General features: G+C 40.3%; 1 long non-coding RNA gene across 4 annotated transcripts; it reads left to right on the top strand.

The window, feature by feature from the left end:
* The first annotated feature begins 268 nt into the window (after positions 1–268).
* On the top strand, positions 269–19553 carry LOC112256583. 4 transcript variants are annotated; one of them, XR_002954431.2, is made up of 3 exons: positions 269–546; positions 16774–16966; positions 18677–19553. It is a non-coding gene; the product is annotated as an uncharacterized LOC112256583 (long non-coding RNA). The 4 variants fall into 4 exon arrangements; XR_002954433.2 differs by having other exon boundaries at positions 270–546; positions 16777–16966; XR_002954430.1 differs by lacking the exon at positions 269–546 and adding an exon at positions 13524–13591.
* Positions 19554–22664: the final 3111 nt, after the last annotated feature.

Here is a 22664-nt window from a genome sequence, read left to right as displayed (position 1 = left end):
GGGGGATACCAAGCCCCTGCCGGTGTACTTAGAAATCCAAGGGCAGGGAGTTTGTCCCTTTGCCAGATAGGACACTGCTTCACCTTCTGAACACGTAAAGGGTGCATGCGTTTATTCTCCAGTCCCTCTCACAAATCGTACTTTAAACACCCGTGATCTGCGAATAAACAAAGGCAGTAAACAATGGAGTGGAGGCTATGCCCACAATATAGGAAGTACATGCACAACCAAATTGCAGGAGTGTAAACTTTGAAGAGGACGTCACCGCTCAGTAAATGTACACAGACATTCAATTTCGTTCTCTTCATTTTAGACATAATGCGTAACTGATTATTTTTTTAGCACACTGATCGATATCTCGGTAAAATAATCTTCTTTTTTTTTAACTAGCGGGGCAGTGAAATCTTTGCTTTGTGCTAAAGTCAACAGTGACAGAGTTTGAGCTCAAATAAATGCCGTGATGTCTCCAGCCCTTTGCAGAAGGCTGAAGGCGAGGTTCCACATTGGGCTCCTAGCTTGCCAGTAAGCATCCACCGTATTTCACAGGTATGGACATTTGATTGTATATTTCCTAACTTTGTTTCAATTCAATCGTTGTGTGATGATAGTTATTCGTTTGGGACCGGGGGTATGCTAGATGAGAATTGAGCACTGGCTGAAATCCTGGTTAGAAAGGTCCTCGAGCAGGCCCAATTGGGTTTCATGACAATGGTTGGTTCAAAGCTTCAAAAAGGCTGATGTGATTTGCAAGTTCTGTGATAGAGGTTGTTGCCTCTTCATTCAGTGTCTTTCAATTGCGTGTCAGAGAGCTATCGCAGCTGATATATATCATTGATGTCACGAGAGGAGCACTTGCTCCATTGCGCATGGAACTCTGTTTTATAGCCTACAATGAAACCCTGCGGCTCCAACATTCAAATGTTAGCGTCCGAGTGGTTTATAGCCTGTCATTTTTTTAATGTTTCATTGCTATCTATATTTGAGTGTTTTGCTGTGTGCGTCAGGTTTTCAGGAACCCATTGAGTATTTTCTATTGGCTTTCTTTTGGGGATGATTTAAAGATAATTTTACACACACTGCTCTGCATCGTCATTGTCTTCCCCATCTCATTCATGATACCTATTTACAATTGGTTGCGGACTCCTAATGATAACATATGTCTAATAAAATAATGATGATAATAATAATAACAATAATACTAACAATAATAATAAGAAGAAGAAGAAGAAGAAAAAGCCTGCGTAATAGGCTTAGGCTACTGTATAAAAAATACACCATTGTGCTCAGAAAATAGTAGTAGCCTAGTAAAAGTTGTAATGTTGAGATGAAACCGTATGATGCGTCCAAAACACTGGGGACCGTTTTCAATAATTAATTCCCCTCCAATCTCGCTCTCACAAGGAGCAAGAGCCCTCGAAAATACCCATTACCCATTATTAAAATAGCATATGCCGACGCACTTCTACTCCGATCCTTTGATGGAGGTGATAACCTCACTCAAGCCTCCTCCAGGATGGAGTGAAATGGGAATGGCCTTTAGGAACCCTAGTTGAAAGGTAACCGGCCTTAATCGGCACTGGAGAACCTTCTTACCAAAAGTGCACGAGAGTTTACCCACTGACATCAGCCTCCTAGGCCTACATCATCCAATTTATTTGTTACCTGAGATAGCTAGACTACACGACATGAAGGACCAGGACCTTCATTGTTGTGGGGAACCATTTATAAAGGCCCGCCTCCGAAAAGTTTTTTGTTTTCGCTTAAGTTAAAAGATATCGGCAATAGAAATATATGCATGAGTCCTCGCTGGCTGTTCAGGCAGATGCACGCGCGTATAAGCACGCGTGTATAAACACACGCACGCACGCCCACACACACACACACATACACACACACACACACACACACACACACACACACACACACACACACACACACACACAAAGGGGTTTCACATTTCAGCGCAGAGATGCCTCTGCAAAGGGCCTGGGCACACCATCACAGACAACCCCTTCACTGTTGTTATAGCAACAAGATGAGCGATGGTCCAACTTGTTGATCCCTTTACTTTGCTAACCCATTTTAATTACATTTCTTACCGGTCGCCCTATTTGCATATTTCTAGATTAGTTTGAGTAACACGAGGAACCAATGGCATTTATCAAGACCGAAACCTAGTCTGGATTTATTGGAACAAGTTGTGGTCAAACTTGGACGAAATTCCTCTTGCTGTGAGGACGCCAGGTTTTGTTCATTCATGCTCCCTTCTAGACTCTGAGGCTGACCTCGCGGATGCCTTATCTGTCCTTCTGTTTGCATTTCTATTGCATGAGCTTTGGAACAAAATTCTCACAACACTGGGACACATCGATATAAGGTCTATAAGCATCAAAGCAAAATGTTGAAAACTGGTTTGAAATAGGTTTTCATTTTGATTACAGATATCGTTGGCCCGGGGTATTGCTCTTCATGATGGAAACATGGATTGCATCATTTGAATTAACCAAGTTTATTCATAGCAGTAGATGCACATGGTCCCATAGACCCATAGGCCCATAATAATATCATGTGTGACGGGTTACCAACTCTGGCCCTATATTCCCGTTGAAAGCACTAGTAGCCTAAGCTCACATGCAGCCACCACCAGGACCTGGAACACCCAAGTAGTACGGTCTCCCGGGTGATAGCGGGACACCGGTCTAACAAGCTGTAATTCGGTTTTAGCCTATTGCAGGGGTGGGACCGTCCACACTGCCACAATTTAACTCCTCTTTCACGCGAAACACTCCTAATCCCATATTTTAGTAAGGGAAACTGCTATCCTACAGTATGTTAAAGACAATAAAGTGAAAACTCAAAGCCACCCATGGTTTCTCAGCAGTCAGTTAGTTCCTCGTCATGATTTACGCCCATCGCGTCCACCCATCTTGCTTCAATTAACACTAGCTTTAGTGGACATTTAATTATCTGACACTTTGCATGAATAATTCTCAATGCGGGAGCGCGAGTTTATGCTATTCAAATAAGTGCATACATTTAGGATCCAGTACATATATACATTTATTTAGGCAAGGGATATAATTCCTTTAGCTAAATAGATTTCTAGAAAAAAATCAGCAACATAGATTATGTCTGTTGCTGATGGCAAACCTATTTTCCCTCTGGGAATACATTATTATTTTCATTATTATTATTGTCATAATTTTTTAAAATCACAATTATTATTACTATTTATTATTATTATTTTTCATGTAGACTATTAATAATTAGGCTACTGCTTTAAAATTGATGATCGAATTGCCCATAGACTAAATAACAGACGTTAATTAAGACCATTAGGTGCAAACGAAAAAAAAATTCAAATCGAGAAAGGTTGATAATGGATCCTTTGAGAACTACAGATAACAACACCAATTGATTTACTGATTTTTCAACGATAAGCATTTTGACTAGAATAATTTGACACTTTCAATTAGATGGGGGGGGGGGAAACTAGATGTAAAAAAAAAAGAATGATATACATTTTCGTTTTCTGTAATCCACCTAATATTGGTATGCACCCTGCTATAAAAGCCCATAGATGATGATGGAGAAGGAAAAAGTGAAAAAGCTAAGAATAAACCGTTCATAGGTTACCCCAATCATTCATTCTATAGCAAATACAATTTGCACTTTTTCTTACAATATTTCTAATTTGGTATGATAATTATCCGAAGTACAAAATTGGAAAAGATACCTTATATACCTTTTAAAAACATGAATGTATTGCCAGGTTTCACATGATTTTGACCAATATTTTCAATGTATTTAGCTATTAATATCGGAAGTAGTATGAGAAATTAGATTGATTTGAGTCAAATGGTGATAATAAATATGGTTGCCTGAATGGTGTGTGAAACACCCTGTGGTCAACCCAATATGGGAAACTGTGTCTGCCTGATTCTGTGGCAGAAGCCTTCTCTGTTCACTTTACAGTAAACCTCCTCATTGTCTGTTTGTACCCGAATTGAGTGGGTCCTAAATGTTAGTTCCTCCAAAGCTCCACCTTGAATGAATCATTGGCTGTTCTAATGGAAACAAAATGCTATGGAGAGGGATATGGAGAGGGCTCTCAGAAGCATTGAGAGTAGGCAATTGTACACATCCCAATGTAGCACAGAAGGGTGTAATGTAACAGGATGAAAAGAGAACAGATGCCCACTCTACTCCCTGTGTGTTGCTCCGGAGAGGAGTCTGTATTTAGCTGCTGATACTGTTTCAATGGAGACTACACTAGGAAGTATCCCATTCTCACTGATAACTATCAGGAATTAGCAGAGTCATGTCATGTGCCACACACCTCTCTATCATACCCAGGTATGCAACTTTTGTAATAGAAGTGTGGGGGATAATAAAATGTTTGTTTTGTTATCCGGTCGGATAAACACTCCAAACAGCCTACCTGACCTCTCGGAGGCGTCCGCATGTTCCAAAAGCACACCGTTGCCTCGTTATGTATCACATTCCAATGATAAAACTGGGTGGGGGGACAAAAATGCAATTTCAAAATGTGTGTGTGTGTGGGGGGGGGGCTGGCCATACCTACACTTCTCTCCGATACCTCGCTTATTGTACACGCTGTTCTTCTGAACCTAGCTGTCACTCCTATAGATACATAATTCTGCTGTACACACCTCTTAACTTGACATCTCTTTCCCATTCATTTGAGAATGTCTGAATTCTGAACAGACATGTCAGAAGAAATATACAGAGACAGTTTGGAGGAAACAACTCCTATTTGAAGTACAGCTTGGAGGAAACAACTCCTAGTTGAAGTACAGCTTGGAGGAAACAACTCCTAGTTGAAGTACAGCTTGGAGGAAACAACTCCTAGTTGAAGTACAGCTTGGAGGAAACAACTCCTATTTGAAGTACAGCTTGGAGGAAACAACTCCTATTTGAAGTACAGCTTGGAGGAAACAACTCCTAGTTGAAGTACAGCTTGGAGGAAACAACTCCTAGTTGAAGTACAGCTTGGAGGAAACAACTCATATTTGAAGTACAGCTTTGAGGAAACAACTCCTAATTGAGGTACAGCTTTGAGGAAACAACTCCTATTTGAAGTACAGCTTTGAGGAAACAACTCCTAATTGAAGTACAGCTTGGAGGAAACAACTCCTATTTGAAGTACAGCTTTGAGGAAACAACTCCTATTTGAAGTACAGCTTTGAGGAAACAACTCCTATTTGAAGTACAGCTTTGAGGAAACAACTCCTAGTTGAAGTACAGCTTTGAGGAAACAACTCCTATTTGAAGTACAGCTTTGAGGAAACAACTCCTAATTGAGGTACAGCTTTGAGGAAACAACTCCAATTTGAAGTACAGCTTTGAGGAAACAACTCCTAGTTGAAGTACAGCTTGGAGGAAACAACTCCTATTTGAAGTACAGCTTTGAGGAAACAACTCCTATTTGAAGTACAGCTTTGAGGAAACAACTCCTATTTGAAGTACAGCTTTGAGGAAACAACTCCTAGTTGAAGTACAGTTTGGAGGAAACAACTCCTAGTTGAAGTACCGTATTGAGGAAAAAACTCCTATTTGAAGTACATTGTGGAGGAAACAACTCCTATTTGAAGTACATTTTGGACGAAACAACTCCTATTTGAAGTACATTTGGGAGGAAACAACTCCTATTTGAAGAACATTTTGGAGGAAACAACTCCTATTTGATGTACAGGTAACACCATTCATTACATCTGGCTTGCTTTTCTCAGATGATAAATTCCAGCCATATTTTCAGGTTTGACCCACCAGAGCAGGTAGAAATCAAAGGTCAGAGGGTCAGTATGGGAAAAGGAGGAGTGTGAGATGGGAGAGGGGGACATGGTGAGAATGCAGCCGGTGACTGTGATGTGTCCGTACCTCCCTAACACGGCAGTGTGACATTACAGACCAGCGATTCCTCTCAGCCTGAGCCAGGCCGCATGGCCGTGTGGTCCACACATCCACACACACAGGGCCGCACTGGCGTCACAGAGAAACAAGTCAACAATGCCCATTGACAGTACCGAGGCAGCAGCTGGTGGGACAAGCACTAACCTAAAGACAATCTATTCTGATCAGGACGAGTATGCACTGTAGAAATAATCCTAGATTTATAGATGTAGTATCTTAATTTGACCACCCTGTTGTTGTAGGACATTTCCTGTATAGCCAATAGATATAGCAGAAAATGCAAACTCGTAGTGTATTCAAGGTATAAAATGGCTTCTAAAGTTTGTACATTTCACTTAAACATTTCCGACTTGACTTACCCTAACTTTAAATGTGTCAACCAAAATGTCTATGAATTATAATCCAAACAATAACTCACACTTCCTGTTGCTGCAGCATTATTTTCCTGCTGTGAACAAACTGGCTCAAATTAAGATCCTACATCTGCATTGAAGAGTCATCTGAAAATATATGCAGTGATATGGATACAAAGTAATCCGCAAAAACAATGGACATCCTTGTGGATAAATAGGATGAAAGGATAAATAAGACCACAGACGTACAAGTGGTGTTGATTCTGCTTGAATGAAGCAGATATTGCTTTTTTTTTTTAGGTTGGTTCGGCTTTGGTTCATTATAAAAATACAATCACCGTTTTTGATTGTGGTTTCAATGATTTGGGTTTAATGCAGTAACAACACAGAATAACATAATTAATAAAAGTCCCATGATGGTAGTGACTGACCATTATTGATGTCACTTATTAACCATCATTTAGTCACGTTACTTTACTTTAAAACAATATTTCAGTTGTTGTGTATATTACTCTTTTGTTTTATTTGATGACTTTATTATTTCATTCCAAGTCATCTCATCTCTATAGAGCTGCTTCCTATGCTGTCTGACAAAATCAAACATTTTTTTTTAGTTCTTCATAGTTAATATGGCATACATTTATGACTGCTGAATACCAACTATCAATCACTTAGATCGTGTATTTTCAGGTAGAGATAGCTGGCGAAGCAACAGCTGCTCTATATCCCCTCACGATCGCGCATTCTTCTGTCTCTTCGGTAGCAGGTTTAAAACAAAGACATACCCGACAAGTCGATACGCAATGAATTATGGTCATTGTAGTTAATTACCACGTTTTATGTGCTAAACAATGTATAATATTAGCCTGTTGGAAACTACAACTCTCTTCTACATAGCATAGTTCAGGCTGGATCTGATTTATATCTAGAGAAATGTGCAATGTGCCACGTTGAGCTCACAAAAAGAAATAACAAAATGGAATTCAAACGTCTGTCAAATTCAAATTCAAATTAGTTGTTACAAAACGGAAAAATAACCGACATTTCAGTTCATGCTCAGTACTAAAAGCAGATGAACATTTAATGGGGATAACAAGCAAGAGAACAGTGAAGAGAGTCTCAGGCATGCTAGAAAGGAAGATAAGCTTCTCAAGGAGATATATGAAGCTCAGGAAACCCATGGCAAGATAATACATGTGTGTTCAACCATGCAGCAAGACACTGTATTAAATCAAGATTAGAGAAGTCCAAAATATGAATCTAACTATTTAGCGGGATCAAAATTGAGAAATGTGTGTTGTGTTATTTAAGTGCTTTCTATAGCCTTTTCCGGTAACAGAGTATTCTGCAGTCACATTTCCCAATGGGTTTGATGCGAGTGTTTGAGAGTGAACCCTGTTGGCAAAGCCAGCATAGAACAATATGTCATTCAGCTGTGTTAAAGAGATTCCTGCTCAGCTGTGATTGATCCGACATGCTTGCTTTATTCCCCCCGAGGCCTGAAAACCATGGGGTTTTAGATTCAGACTCTGGCAGTACTGATGGATATCTCTGAATGTTTCTCTGCCATAGACTCAGACCATCTTTTATTGCCTTCTTCCTCTGTTTCCACCCAGTGCAGACATTCACACACAGACATGTCCCTGGCATGTCTGCCAACCTCTCTCCTCGCCCGACTTCTCTCCCCCAGGGAACTGAGGCCTGAGCCCTACAGGTCAGTCACAGCCAAGGACACACAACTCATTAAAAGTTAATGAAACCTAAAAACGCAGTGCGCCAGCGATTCATTTAAACCCCAAACCAATCTCAGCTTCCAGCAAAGGCAAACAATCCCATGTGGCCAGCGTCGTAACCAGGGTTTGAGTTTCAGTGCGGTCCGGAAGATACATTTTCTAGAAGTTGAAGCTCATTTGCTGCATTTCTATATAATTAAAAAACATCAAAATGCTATTTGGAGAACAGAAAAAAAACAAGCAAAAATGACTCCAGCCTTTATCACCTTGGCTGCTGTAGGTTAATTCACCTCAGTCGATCTACAAACACATAGCCTATTAGCTATACAATTGTAATGTTATACCCCTGAAAGGGGGAAATTATTCTAACTTAATATCAGTGCCGAAACGAAAATGTATGGCATTTTCAGAACTGTATTGTTTGTGTTTTAATGTAGGCCTAGTCCTATAGACAAGATAGGCCATCTGGAGATGTTGATATTGAAACATAGCTTTTTTTTAAAGTTCCTAATTTATTTGATAAGATTAGTACAGATTTTCTAAGGGGACCCCACATGGGGCCCCAACCCCAAGTTTGGGAACCACTGTATTAAGTGGACACAGAGCTGGGGTAGTTCGTTTTACGTCTCAGGCCTTTAGCGTAGTTAGCCGTTCGAGAGGGCGTAGTTAGCCGTTCGAGAGGGCGTAGTTAGCCGTTCGAGAAAGTTGTGAATGTGCTGCAAAAGAGGAAAATCCGTGAGACAAATCGGGGGACGCACGCGAACATAACGAACAAACCGCTGTTTATGATTCCGGTCGTAAGCAAAGAGGCTGGCGCTAATATAACGCACTCAGATCAATAATATACCCGTTCTGAGCTTGAATCAACGCTTGGAACAATATTTAGATCTAGGACCAATATTTAGATGTAGGATATATATATATATATTTATTTATTTATTTTCTTCAAATAATAAATAATTACCGAGGTATATATATATATGTATATTATATATTTTTTTATTTCTTCTTCAAATTATAAATAATTACCGAGGTCCGGACCTTGGTGTCCTCATTTGTAGTTACGGCCATGTGTGTGGCCCCAACACTCTACTCTGAATAACAAACTACGTAATATTTTCTTCTGTATATGTTCCCTATGCAGACATGTTTGGTGTGATAGGCTATCTTACAATAGGACTTGTCCAATTTATTGAATGCGAGGAAAGAGTGTTCTGCAGGGATGAATTCTGTAATCTGCTTCCAAGTTGAATGTAATATCTCTACACCGCCTCAGCTTGTCAGGGAGGCTAAAAGATATGCGATTTCAACATTCATGAGAATCACTGACATTCAAATAATGTACTAATTTGAATACCATAGAAGTGGAAGCTAAATGTGTGTTAAGTCTTGTATTTGTTCTTCTTCATGGGTATACCAGTATAGAGGACTGTTCCTGATCTGTGCATTGTTTAACATGCATAGGCTATTTCGCCACTTTTAAATAACCCACTCCTCGCTATTTTTCACAGGGAAGCCCTCATCTAATAACATTTCGACTCAATTTAATAACAACCAATCAACAGCAATAACATGTCAATGTGTGTAAAGATGAGTGTCATTCGGGAAACCTAAGCTTATTTGTTTCTTTAAAACCTCCACTTTAACATGACCCCCCACACCCCAATAGAGGTGTCCTCTGAGGACTCAAATTAAATTCCCTCCATGTATACGCCACTGTCAGCCTTTTAATGAATTCACATACCCTGACTTGAATTAAATGAATCCCCAATTTAATCCCATATAAATGGCTGTGTCGTTTATCACGTACAGGCTGATGCTCAGCTGAAGGGTCCTGGAAAGCTGGTTGGTGTCTATAGAGCAGTTGAGCAGATTACCATTAAAAGACAAGAGCTGTACATTTCCTCTTACAGAGTATTCCCCTGATACATACTATTTAACCCATTGTCTGTTCACGGCTGACAGTGACATAGTTTGGAGTGGGATTTAATATCCTGTCAGATGAAGAAGTAATCCATCCAGATGTATGTGTCATGATCCGATACCTTTATTTTCCTATGTGCAAATAGAGGCATTGAACAGATTATACCAACAGAGAGAGAAAAATGTGTGGATGCAATGTTATTTCTGGTTTCATCAGTGTATTGGTGCAACACACCTTTGATATTGTTCTGGGAAATATTGGTTACAGTTACAGCAGCTGTGTGTTTGGACTTGTTTGAGGTCATTATTCCAGAGACTGTTGCGTTACTATATTGATGCAAATTTCAGGTGGGGTTAACATGCAAAGCAAAGCATTACTTAAATGATGAACTCTTTGAGGCAGTGAGCTGATTGATAATAGTTTCTCAACAACTAATCCATACAAATGCTATAGTATCATGTGGTACGGTCAAATATTGCTAATGCGCTTAAGATGCAAATGCATACCAGCCTCTCACAGAGGTTTGAATAAGAGTGTGTTTTAGTTTTCCTGATTAGACTTGAACTATAAAATCAACGTGTACAATTTTGTTGCCATAATCAGTGTGGCGTTGTATGACGTTTGTTCCATAATTCAAGATATATCTAATGATAGAGGAATTGGTAGGGCAAAATAGGAACAGTTGTCTGGTTTGTTGTCTCTGGCATTAGACGCTGAGCGTAGTTAGCCAACAGATATGGCAGTGTCACATCTCCAAAATGTCTGATATATAGCTGCTAAGTAAGCAGTGATTTGGGATGATTTTGTGAGTGACAGATGGTACCTAAGTTCACGTTAGCTGTTCTGACGGAGGTTCCAGACTCTATATCCCATTCCACCAAATGTCTGACCAGATATACTTTATGGAGGAAGCTTGGTCAATTCTCTGCCAAGCCTGGCTCGTGTACCTATCATTATTATAGAAAAAAAGAAGAAACTTTTCAATTCACTCCCATACCAACAAATCCTTGACAGATGCTGTTCTGTCACTATTCATACTATGGTGCTGCCATTACAACTAAATGCATCATTTGAGTTTCAGAAATCCATCCTGTATGTATCCAACACCACCGTTGCAGGGTGCATAATTGCTAGGAAACATTTTACTGAACATTTGGTGATAAAATGCAGCCCCCCCCACGCACACAGCTTAAAGCAATTAATTCAGGATCCTGACACAAACTCTCCAATCCTTTGACAGCTTGGAGCTGAAATAAAAATGCTAGTTCTCCTGGGAACGGCAGGAGATAGCCGGCTCTTTTCTGGACTGTTTGCTCACTGGCCCTGAGAGCAATCTTCCCCAGTCAGAATGAAATGCAAGGACACAAACAATGTACCTCAGAGAGAATGGGAGATGGGGAATGAACAGTTTGGACTATTTGCTCAGCAGAAGGGCAGCCACAATGGCTGGCCGATGGCTTTCCCATGCATCAAGCCTCTTAGTCTTAGGCCTCCCTTTGTTGCCGGGTTTCATCGCTCTGGCCAGATAAGAGCCCAGCTGCCCTATACTTTTAATTCCCATTGAACACCGTACTGTATCGTCATTTATCTGCCTACATACTGCCTGCCATGATGTTGTTGTCTAATTCAACGGGTTATCGCCTGTGTGTCTCGATGGCTAAGGTTCACCTTAGCATGTGCTGTCGTTTAAGTCTTGAATCCCTCTCTCTTCGATAAACAGCGGGCGGTGGTTAGGGTGGGGGGATAACGCCTGATCCCTCTTCTCCACAGAAAAGGAGGCAGCACAAGTCAAGCACAGGATACGATAAAGATACCCATTTACATACAGTTGAAGTCGGAAGTTTACATACACCTTAGCCAAATACATTTAAACTCAGTTTTTGCAAGTCCTGCCATTTAATCCTAGTAAAAATTCCCTGTCTTAGGTCAGTTAGGATCACCAATATATTTTAAGAATGTGAAATTTCAGAATAATAGCAGAGAGAATGATTTACTTCAGCTTTTATTTATTTCATCACATTCCCAGTGGGTAAGAAGTTTACATACACTCAATTAGTATTTGGCAGCATTGCCTTTAAATTGTTTAACTTGGGTCAAACATTTCGGGAAGCCTTCCACAAGCTTCCCACAATAAGTTGGGTAAATTTTGGCCCATTCCTCCTGACAGAGCTGGTGTAACTGAATCAGGTTTGTAGGCCTCCTTGCTCTCATACACTTTTTTTTGTTCTGCCCATACATTTTCTATAGAATTGAGGACAGGGCTTTGTGATGGCCACTCCAATACCTTGACTTTGTTGTCCTTAAGCCATTTTGCCACAACTTTGGAAGTATGCTTGGGGTCATTGTCCATTTGGAAGACCCATTTGCGACCAAGCTTTAACTTCTTGACTGATGTCTTGAGATGTTGCTTCAATATATCCACAACATTTTCCTACCTCATGATGCCATCTATTTTGTGAAGTGCACCGGGCCCTCCTGCAGCAATGCACTCCCACACCATGATGCTGCCACCCCCGTGCTTCATGGTTGGGATGGTGTTCTTCGGCTTGCAAGCCTCCCCCTTTTTCCTCCAAACATAACGATGGTCATTATGGCCAAACAGTTCTATTTTTGTTTCATCAGACCAGAGGACATTTCTCCAAAAAGTATGATATTTGTCCCCATGTGCAGTTGTAAACCTTAGTTTACTTTTTTTATGGCAGTTTTGGAGCAGTGGCTTCTTCCTTGCTGAGCGTCCTTTCGGGTTATGTCGATATAGGACTCGTTTTACTGTGGATATAGATACTTTTGTACATGTTCCCTCCAGCATCTTCACAAGGTCCTTTGCTGTTGTTCTGGGATTGATTTGCACGTTTCTCGCAAAGTACATTCATCTCTAGGAGACAGAACACTTCTCCTTCCTGAGCAGTATGATGCCTGTGTGGTCCCATGGTGTTTATACTTGCGCACTATTGTTTGTACAGATGAACGTGGTACCTTCAGACGTTCGGAAATTGCTCCCAAGGATGAACCAGACTTGTGGAGGTCTACAATTAATTTCTGAGGTCTTGGCTGATTTCTTTTGATTTTCCCATTATGTCAAGTAAAGAGGCACTGAGTTTGAAGGTCGGCCTTGAAATACATCCACATGTACACCTCCAATTGACTCAAATTATGTAAATTAGACTATCAGAAGCTTCTAATGCCATGACATTATTTTCTGGAATTTTCCAAGCTGTTTATAGGCACATTCAACTTAGTGTATGTAAACTTCTGACCTACTGGGATTGTGATACAGTGAATTATAAGTGAAATAATCTGTCTGTAAACAGTTGTTGGAAAAATGACTTGTGTCATGCACAAAGTAGATGTCCTAACTGACTTGCTAAAACTATAGTTTGTTAACAAGGAATTTGTGGAGTGGTTGAAAAACAAGTTTTAATGACTCCAACCTAAGTGTATGTAAACTTCCGACTTCAACTGTAGGTCTACATTATTCTGCATGTGGATAGTTCATATGGAGCAGGGCTTACCATGAAGGAGATTCAGCTCAAACACACAACGTACACAATGGGAGGAGCCACGAAAGTGAAATAGACATTTCAACATTGTATTTCAGCCTTTTGGAGCCCACTGCTGAGTACTGCAAGACGGCCCTTGAGAAAGAGGTGAGATGCGGTCATTAAATGACCTAATGCCAACTCGAGAGAGTAAATAAAGCTAATCGTTCCTCTGACTGAGAGCAGGAGCCATGTTGTGGTCTTTTGTTTCAGTTTGTTAGTTTGTGTTCGCATTTAAATTGTTTCATTTTTGGTGGAATGTGTATTCAGACTCAACGTTTGTAATGTCTATTTGACAGGAATTACTACAGTTCCCTCTCGTAGTCCGCTGAAGAAATGTAGCTAACAATGATAACAGTTTATTGAAAAAACATCTCATGGCATACACACACCACGCACACACTCAAATACACACCCATCCCCCACTAATGTCAGAGTCCCTCTGGGTGGTCAGGGCCAGAGGCACTCAGATGGTGGTGACTCTGACGCCCTGTAGAACAGTGTATCTAATGGAACACGTTGCAGTTGAATCATTGTCACTGTTAACTTTCTCAGGTTGTTGCCGTTTTGTAGGTCATTCTTCTCATTGGCTTGTCATTTTCTGTTAAGCACTTTGCTCATGGATTCATTCAGGGGGACAGCATGGCGTTGGAGTGGAATGTCCAAAGACAGAGCAATTTTATGTCAATCACATTTTCCATTCTTCATTAAGAAACAATAAGTGCTTGTTTTGGTTGAGAGTGAGCAGCTTCGCAGTTTGGTGAACGCCTCTGAACGTTTAGTGAGCATGTCAGAGCTCAGGTATGGGAGGATAAATAGGTGTGCTACTGGGCTGTGTGAGCGGAGAGGCAGCCACCTGTGTGGTGGCTGGTGCGGGCCCTGGCAGCCCTCTCAGCTTCACGCTCCACTGACCCTGAAATAAAGCTCTGTTCAAGGCATTTCAACCCTGCTTAAGGTTGTCCGTGGCCGTGTAATTTATGAGTTCTGAGAACATGAGTTATGGGCTCCGTACAAGGCACAATGAGTCATACAAGAAATTTTCAACACTCCTCCAATTACCCCAGGCGCTAACGACCTCGGGCTCACCGGGCTATTGTCTTGTGTCAGAGAGCACTCGGATGACTCACTCAGTGTTGATGTTATGATGCTTAAGGTCATCTGAAATGTACTGTGTTCATGACGGTCTTTAGTCACCTGTATGGTTGTCTGAAGCCAAGAGGCTGCAGTCACAGCCATCAAAAATCATGCCCTGCAGCTCCTAGTGGGTGGTCAGACACAGAATGAACTGTCATTGGCTGTTCCTTTGACATCCCAGAGCAGAGAACATGACTCGATGCACTTTGCATTAACTCTATTTTACAATGCATGTTTCATTGTATTGGAAATGTATGCAGTGATCTTAGCAGGTAGTTTTTTAAATAAAATCATATAGTTTTTTTTCTTTAAGTAAGTACATATTTTCAAGGGAATTATTTTCATTTTTATCTTAAATTGTGGCTCGTGGTGGATTGATTTAATAGCTGATTTAATCAACAATTGCATGATTTGAAACGCCATAAAATGGCAATGTCACTCACAATTTGATAACCACTAGAACATAATATTGAATGAAATTGCAGAATAATACATTGATAACTTAACTATATAACACATAGCAATATGTTGACTTTGATCAACTGAAAGACTGTACAATATAAGGCAAGGTTTGCTTGTTTTTATGAAGCATTTTACAAACTTAGAATGAAAATGTACAATTATGTATCGAAATGAACACTTATAGGAGAAGTACAAGTTGACCTCGTGTATTATTTAATGTAGAGGCAGATAGATACATAATTAAATGCCTTCATAATTAAACTCCCTCACTCTGTGGATAATATTACACATCTGTTGGACTACATAGTTTTTATTTTTGCCAGAGCTCTAGAAATTTAAGAAGAAGAAACAAAAAGGAAAGCATTTTGTAGTATTCTACAAATGCAATGATTTATTTCTATCATTTTTGTGCGATAGTAACATTGTTTTCATAGGAGATTGAGAATAAGTACACTTAATACAATGACCCATTTGTCAACAATTTGTCTGTAGCTAGGTTTAAATTAAAATAACTATTTGAATGACATGACATTTGACTATAATTGTATCATTGTATTGTTTTTCTTGAATTATATAAATAGGAAATGAACAAAAATCTAGTAGAGTGCAATTGCTATGTCCAAAAAACATGTAATATGTGTTTGAGGTGTGCAAAAACTGAGACAATTATTGAAGCCCTTTCTCTTCTTTAGCATGTAGGGTTATAATATAATTTCAAAATAAATGGTACCGGACCATGGTGATGTTGGTTGATTAATTGACAGACGAGCATAATTCAAAGAAGCTATGCAAATGCACATTTGTACCTGGTTGACAGTGTTCTCTCATAGAACACGTGGCTACAATATACATTCATCCCTCAATTTATCAAAAGGATGACAGTTGTTAGCTTTCAGCAGTTGCAAAGATCTTATTTTCAATTAATTTTTACAGACAAATTACCATATATTATATACATGGGAAATATTTTATTTTATGACTGCTGTTTTATTTTAACTCATGCTCAGTATTCTCATTTGTTCTATACCAGTGTGCTTAATGTATGATACTTACTAGTTTTGGGATACTTCTGAGTGTTGTGCTTTTTTGCATTGGGTCCCTGAAACACACCTAGTACTCATCTCAAGCAGCCCACTGATGATGTCATTCACCTTACTACCTCTCTATCTGGAGGTGTCAACACCCCGCAAACACCTTTGACACACTTGCTTGAATGTTGCAGGCGAGTTAGCTAAACATTCCTGGGTGTTCCCCATTCTCCTATCTATACCTGCTTACCACTACTCACACTGAGCTGTTTTAGCTTCGCCTCTGTGGCCGACACAGCAAAGTCAACTCTCTCACAGGAAAACAAGCAACTCACATAACCAGGCTTTTGACAATACATTTTTTATATGTGTGATGTCCTATTTTGTACTAAAACATTACAACATGGTATACAACTTTATTAAAGTAAGCCTCAAATGTATATAGGTTTTGAGTTTTCTCCCCATTCTTAAATGTGACTGAATAAAATGTTTTGCTCTGAGGCTTTGGGAATGATTGCTGCCATCCCATGCTTATCGGCACATTCAGCTTGTTTGAGTTGATTTGAAGTGCTGGGTCTCTGAGGACGGATCGCAGAACTATAACCACATCAAATAATGAAGGGAAAGGTGTTTCTTGAGCCTCTCTCTCTCTCTCTCTCTGTCTAGCAGGGCTCTGCTGGGGAGGGCTCCATGGCTGTGCTGTCAGAGAGGTTCCTTCAGAGAGAAGAGGGATAGGAAGGAGAGGAAGCCACAACGAGAAGAGGAGCGGTTCGAAAAGGAGAAGCAGATGGATCTGCCACCACACACAATGTCCCTTCTGTTGTGGGCTGTGCTGTGACCACCCCATGGCAGCGGCCAGGTATGTCAGCTATGTTTACCAAGCCATCCATCTCCTACCTGCCCTTCTGAAACAGGAACCTTTGTTTGAACCATACAGTCGTTAAGCCACTCGTTGACTCAGATCAACACAATTTATTTCCTGGTGGGTGCAGCAGGATGGGATTATGGTCATCTTAGTTTTGACCTTTATTTGACCTTTTTTTCTGAACCCCCCTCCCAATGTTAATGTATTTAGATGATTCAGAAAAGATTGTCTGATTGTGGTCAGGCGAGGTGCTGAGTTATTGAGGGGACACACCAATGGTCCTTATCATGGCTGGCCAGGGTTAGCAAATAAACTGTCCATGGACGACAACACACATACACTGGGAGGATTAAGGCTCTGTGACTTTCATACATGCGTGGTATAAACAAAGAACATGGTACAAGTGTATGAAAAAGAAAAGAAAATGGCTACCAATATAGCACAGCAAATATGGATAAGAGGATCTGAAAGGAACCAATTATTTCCAAGTCACTGGAGTTAATAAATAGATTTTTATTTCTGTTTGCCAAACGCCTTTACATGTTGTCGTATTTGTGTAGGAGGAATTTCAATCCACTTATATTCTACTTTTTATTTAAAAAAAATTATAGATGGAGATTAAGTGAGTTGAAGCAAGGAGAAACTGGGAAACTCCATCTGAGATGAGAGGGGATGTTGTAAAACCTTTTAAGTCAAGGCAACAACATCAGTGGTTCATAGCAGTGTTTAATAAAACCATTATCAATATAAGCACTGACTCATACCAGAATGAATCACCTTGATCTAATTGTTGATGGAACAAATAGCGCGACACATTTCCTAAGTGAGATTCTGGCATGAAAACCTATCACAAAACTCTTCAACTGCTGTGTGCAAAACCGTTTTCATTTATCTTTCACTTCTATTCACTAGGAGAGAGCAGATATCTGAATGCGCCACATTAATGATTGACTCATAGCTTGCAAAGTACCCCTACATACGGTGTCCACTTTGTTCACTTACGTTTCACTATATTTTTAGCCTTACACTCAAGTTTCCACCACCCTCTCCAACTCTCATACAGTATTATTGGCTTTGGGGGTTGGGGTGGGTGGACCGAGACAAACTCTCTTTAGAAAACCATCAGCAAGTTCAGGCAAATGGGAGATAAGAGCTGTCGCTGTTATAAGAATGAGGCTGTGTAGACTTAATTCTCTGCTAAGATAAATGTGTCCAGACTTTTCTGAAAGCAAGTTCATGTTTCCCCTTTCTGCCATAAAGCCCACGTAGACAGGAATGAAATGAGCCCTGGACTCCTCATTCACATCATGAAGTAGAGAACAAACCAAGAATAGGGTCCTTTAATTAACTACGGGATGGTAAAACAGGAGCAAACTTTGAATGACTTGTTTTGTTCATGGTCATATTTTCTTTTATCAGGCACCATGTTGAACAAAAATGGAGGTGGTCCTGATTAGATTCCATCGTAATAACATTTTCTTTGGAAATGTCAAGCTCTCGTTCTTATCACCACACCATTTCAGTATGTTTCTGACACTATATGACATATTGAAAGCTCAATGATAATGCTTTGATAGTTGAAGTCTTGTGCTGTTGTATATTTGAGGAAAAGAGTGTCGCACCAGTTTTTCTGAGAGATGTATCCTATGGCAAAGGTGTTTTGTTGGGGATTAACTTGTGTTATTTTGGCTTTATCCTCCACAGATGGAGGTGGAATGGGACCAATGGGATCAATGAGGTGATGCCTACAATCTTCTCCCTGCATCACCTCAGATCCACAGACACAGAACCACAAAGGCACTTTCCTCTCTGAGTACTTGTCTACCTGGCTACGTCTGCGTCTGACCTGTCTGGATCTATGAAATATCAAAGCTTGTGTCAGGCAGCGTGAATAGGGAGAGAGAGGCACCATTAATGATTAACTGTTCTAAAAGCCTATCAGGCAGGCCATGTGACATGCTCGCAGCATTTTTTGAGCAGATTGGGGGAAGCTAGTCAGCAAACACAGGTGCTTTGGACTGGAGTCGCCGACGCTGTCAGGGACAACCACAAACAAGAGCAGCACTGCCGAGCTAAATGAGAGCCCACCCACTTTACTTACTCCCTGGCTAGCTTAGCTTAGTCACTGACTGCAGTGGCTGGAGATCCTCACCAGAGACCAAGTCCAATGTCCCCCCCCCAGTGTTCCATAACCTTTCACAAAAACAAATCAAACGGGACGATTGGAGTCGCTGTGGTCTCAAGCATCGGGGAAAGCAAACAAATGAATTGTGTTCCAGTTCTCACTTTCTAAAACAAACCAAATGTGGGTTGAACACTTGTTCTTGAGAATAGTGGAGGCAATGAGAGATATTCCGAAAGGTGTTCAGAAATATGCAGGATGACAAACTGATTCTCAGGAAATGGAGTGGTTGATTTGATAGTTTCATTAATGTTTCATGACAGGTGGATGACGAATAGATCATAAAGACACAAAAGCATTTTTTCTGTCAACAAAGTAGACTGTTTTGTTGTCCTGATTTTGTTTAGATTTTTCTGGAGTTGTTTTCAAGGTTTTATAAACACGGTCTAGGTCCAGACACTTAACCTTTTTTCTCCTCAATAACGCCTGTCCCTTTGTAAAACGACTGAGTGCCTTCTGTAGCACAACTTTGATAACACAATCAGATGATATGATGGCGTTAACTGAACACGGCTTTCCGGCAGCGAGATAAATGAACAGCACGATAACGCTAACAAAAGCCTAGCTCTGATTGGTAGATCTATGATTGGAAAACAGGCAGCATGGAAAGTCTACACAATAAGGGCAATTCATTAGATTTGTTATTTTCTACATGACCTGGGTCAGATGGACACCTTTTGTATCAGTCAAATATTTATTTGTGTGTTTTACAGGTCTTTCATTTCATACCCAGCAATTACAGTGAGCCTGTAAAGCAGAGATGATAAAAGTGTTTTAAAACAAACACTCCAAATCAACAGGAGAGGAGATGAAGTTGTAAAGGCAGAGCGAGACAGAGAGAGAAGCTGAGACAGAACAAGAGGGAGAAAGAGACATAGAGAGAGAAGCTGAGAGAGAACGAGCGGGAGAGAGAGACAGATAGAGAGAAGCAGAAAGAGAACAAGAGAGAGGGGGGTAAAAACAGGGAATGGACTCAGAGGGTATGCTAATTTGGTATAGAGCAGACCTAACTCACTCTATTAAATGTATCAAAACAGGAACATTTTACATTAGGCTAGAAATTCAAAAGGAAATGATCTCAACAGAGAAAAATGTCCTCCAGTGCGCTACCTATATCCCCCCACTAGAATCCCCATACTTTAATAAGACAGTTTCTCCATCCTGGAGGGGGAAATCAATCATTTCCAGGCCCAGGGACATGTACTAGTCTGTGATGACCTAAATGCAAGAACTGGACAAGAACCTGACATCCTCAGCACACAGGGGGACAAACACCTACCTGGAGGAGACAGCATTCCCTCCCCCATATGCCCCCCTAGGCACAACTACGACAACATAACCAACAAAAACGGGTCACAACTCCTGCGGCTCTGTCGCACGCTGGGTATGTACATAGTCAATGATAGGCTTCGAGGGGATTCCTAAGGTAGGAACACCTATAGTTCATCTCTTGGTAGTAGTACTGTAGACTACTTTATCACTGACATCAACCCAGAGTCACTCAGAGCGTTCACAGTCAGCCCACTGACACCCCTATCAGATCACAGCAAAATCACAGTCTACTTGAACAGAGCACTACTCTATTATGAGGCATCAAAGCCAAAGGAATTGAATAATATTAAGAAATGCTAAAGATGGAAGGAAAGTAGTGTGGAAACCTACCAAAAAACTATTAGGCAACAACAAATTCAATTCCTTTTCGACAACTTCCTGGACAAAACGTTTCATTGTAATAGTGAAGGTGTAAACTTGGCAGTAGAAAATCTAAACAGTATATTTTACCTCTCACCTTCCCTATCAAATCTAAAAATGTCAAACAGAAACCGAAGAAAGTGAACAACAATGACAAATGGTTTGATGAAGAATGCAAAAACCGAAGAAAGAAATTGAGAAACCTGTTCAAACAAAAACATAGAGACCCAGAAAACCTGAGTCTACGCCTTCACTAAGGTGAATCACTAAAACAATACAGAAATACACTACGGACAAAAGAAGGAACAGCATGTCAGAAATCAGCTCAATGTAATCCATAGACTCTAACCACTTCTGGGAAAATTGGAAAACACTAAACAACCAATAACACAAAGAGTTATGTATTCAAAATGGAGGTGTATGGGTAAACCACTTCTCCAGTCTTTTTGGCCCTATAACAAAGAACAAACAGCAAAAACATATACATGATCAAATACAAATCTTAGAATAAACTATTAAAGACTACCGGAACCCACTGGATTCTCTAACTACATTGAATGAACTACAGGACAAAATACAAAACCCTCCAACCCAAAAAGGCCTGTGGTGTTGATTGTATCCTCAATGAATTGATAAAATATGCATACCACAAATTCCAATTGGCTATACTTAAACTTTTTAACATCATCATTAGCTCTGGTATCTTCCCAAAGGATTTGGAACCACAAAAGTGGAGACATATTTGACCCCAATAACTATCGTGGGATATGCATCAACAGCAACCTTGGGAAAATCCTCTGCATTATCATCAACATCAGACTCGTACATTTCCTCAGTGAAAACAATGTACTGAGCAAATGTCAAAATGGCTTTTCACCAAATTACCGTATGATAAAAACCACATATTCACACTGCACACCCTAATTGACAAACAAACAAACCAAAACTAAGGCAAAGTCTTCTCATGCTTTGTTAATTTCAAAAAGCTTTCGACTCCATTTGGCATGAGGGTCTGCTATGCAAATTGATGGAAAGTGGTGTTGGGGGAAAACATACGACAATATAAAATCCACACAAGCAACAAGTGTGCGGTAAAAAAAAAGAAAACACATTTCTTTCCACAGAGCCGTGGTGTGAGACAGGGATGCAGCTTAAGCCCCACCCTCTTCAACATATATATCAACGAAATTGACGAGGGCACTAGAACAGTCTGCAGCACCGGCCTCACCCTACAAGAATCTGAAGTCAAATGTCTACTGTTGTCTGATAATCTGGGGATTCTGTCCCCAACCAAAGAGGGCCTACAACAGCACCTAGATCTTCTGCACAGATTCTGTCAGACCTGGAACCTGACAGTAAATCTCAGTAAGACATAAATAAGGGTGTTCCAAAAAAAGTCCAGTTGCCAGGACCACAAAGACAAGTTCCATCTAGACACTGTTGCCCTAGAGTTCCCAAACTTTTTATAGTCCCGTACCCCTTCAAACATTCAACCTCCAGCTGCGTACCCCCTCTAGCTCCAGGTTCTGCGCACTTTCAAATGTTGTTTTTTGACATCATTGTAAGCCTGCCATACACACACTATACGATACATTTATTAAACATAATAATTAGTGAGTTTTTGTCCCAACCCGGCTCGTGGGAAGTGACAAAGTGCTCTTATAGGACCAGGGCACAAATAATAACATAATCAATCATTTTGCTCTTTATTTAGCCATCTTAAATATAAAATCTTATTTGTTCATGAAAAATGGTGAATAACTCACCACAGGTTAATGAGAAGGGTGTGCTTGAAAGGATGCACTTAACTCTGCAATG

Source organism: Oncorhynchus tshawytscha, linkage group LG08 (genome assembly GCF_018296145.1).
Source record: "Oncorhynchus tshawytscha isolate Ot180627B linkage group LG08, Otsh_v2.0, whole genome shotgun sequence".
NCBI classification, from domain to species: Eukaryota; Metazoa; Chordata; class Actinopteri; order Salmoniformes; family Salmonidae; genus Oncorhynchus; species Oncorhynchus tshawytscha.
Note: the sequence above shows the minus strand (reverse complement) of the source record. Positions and strands in the feature narration are given on the sequence as shown.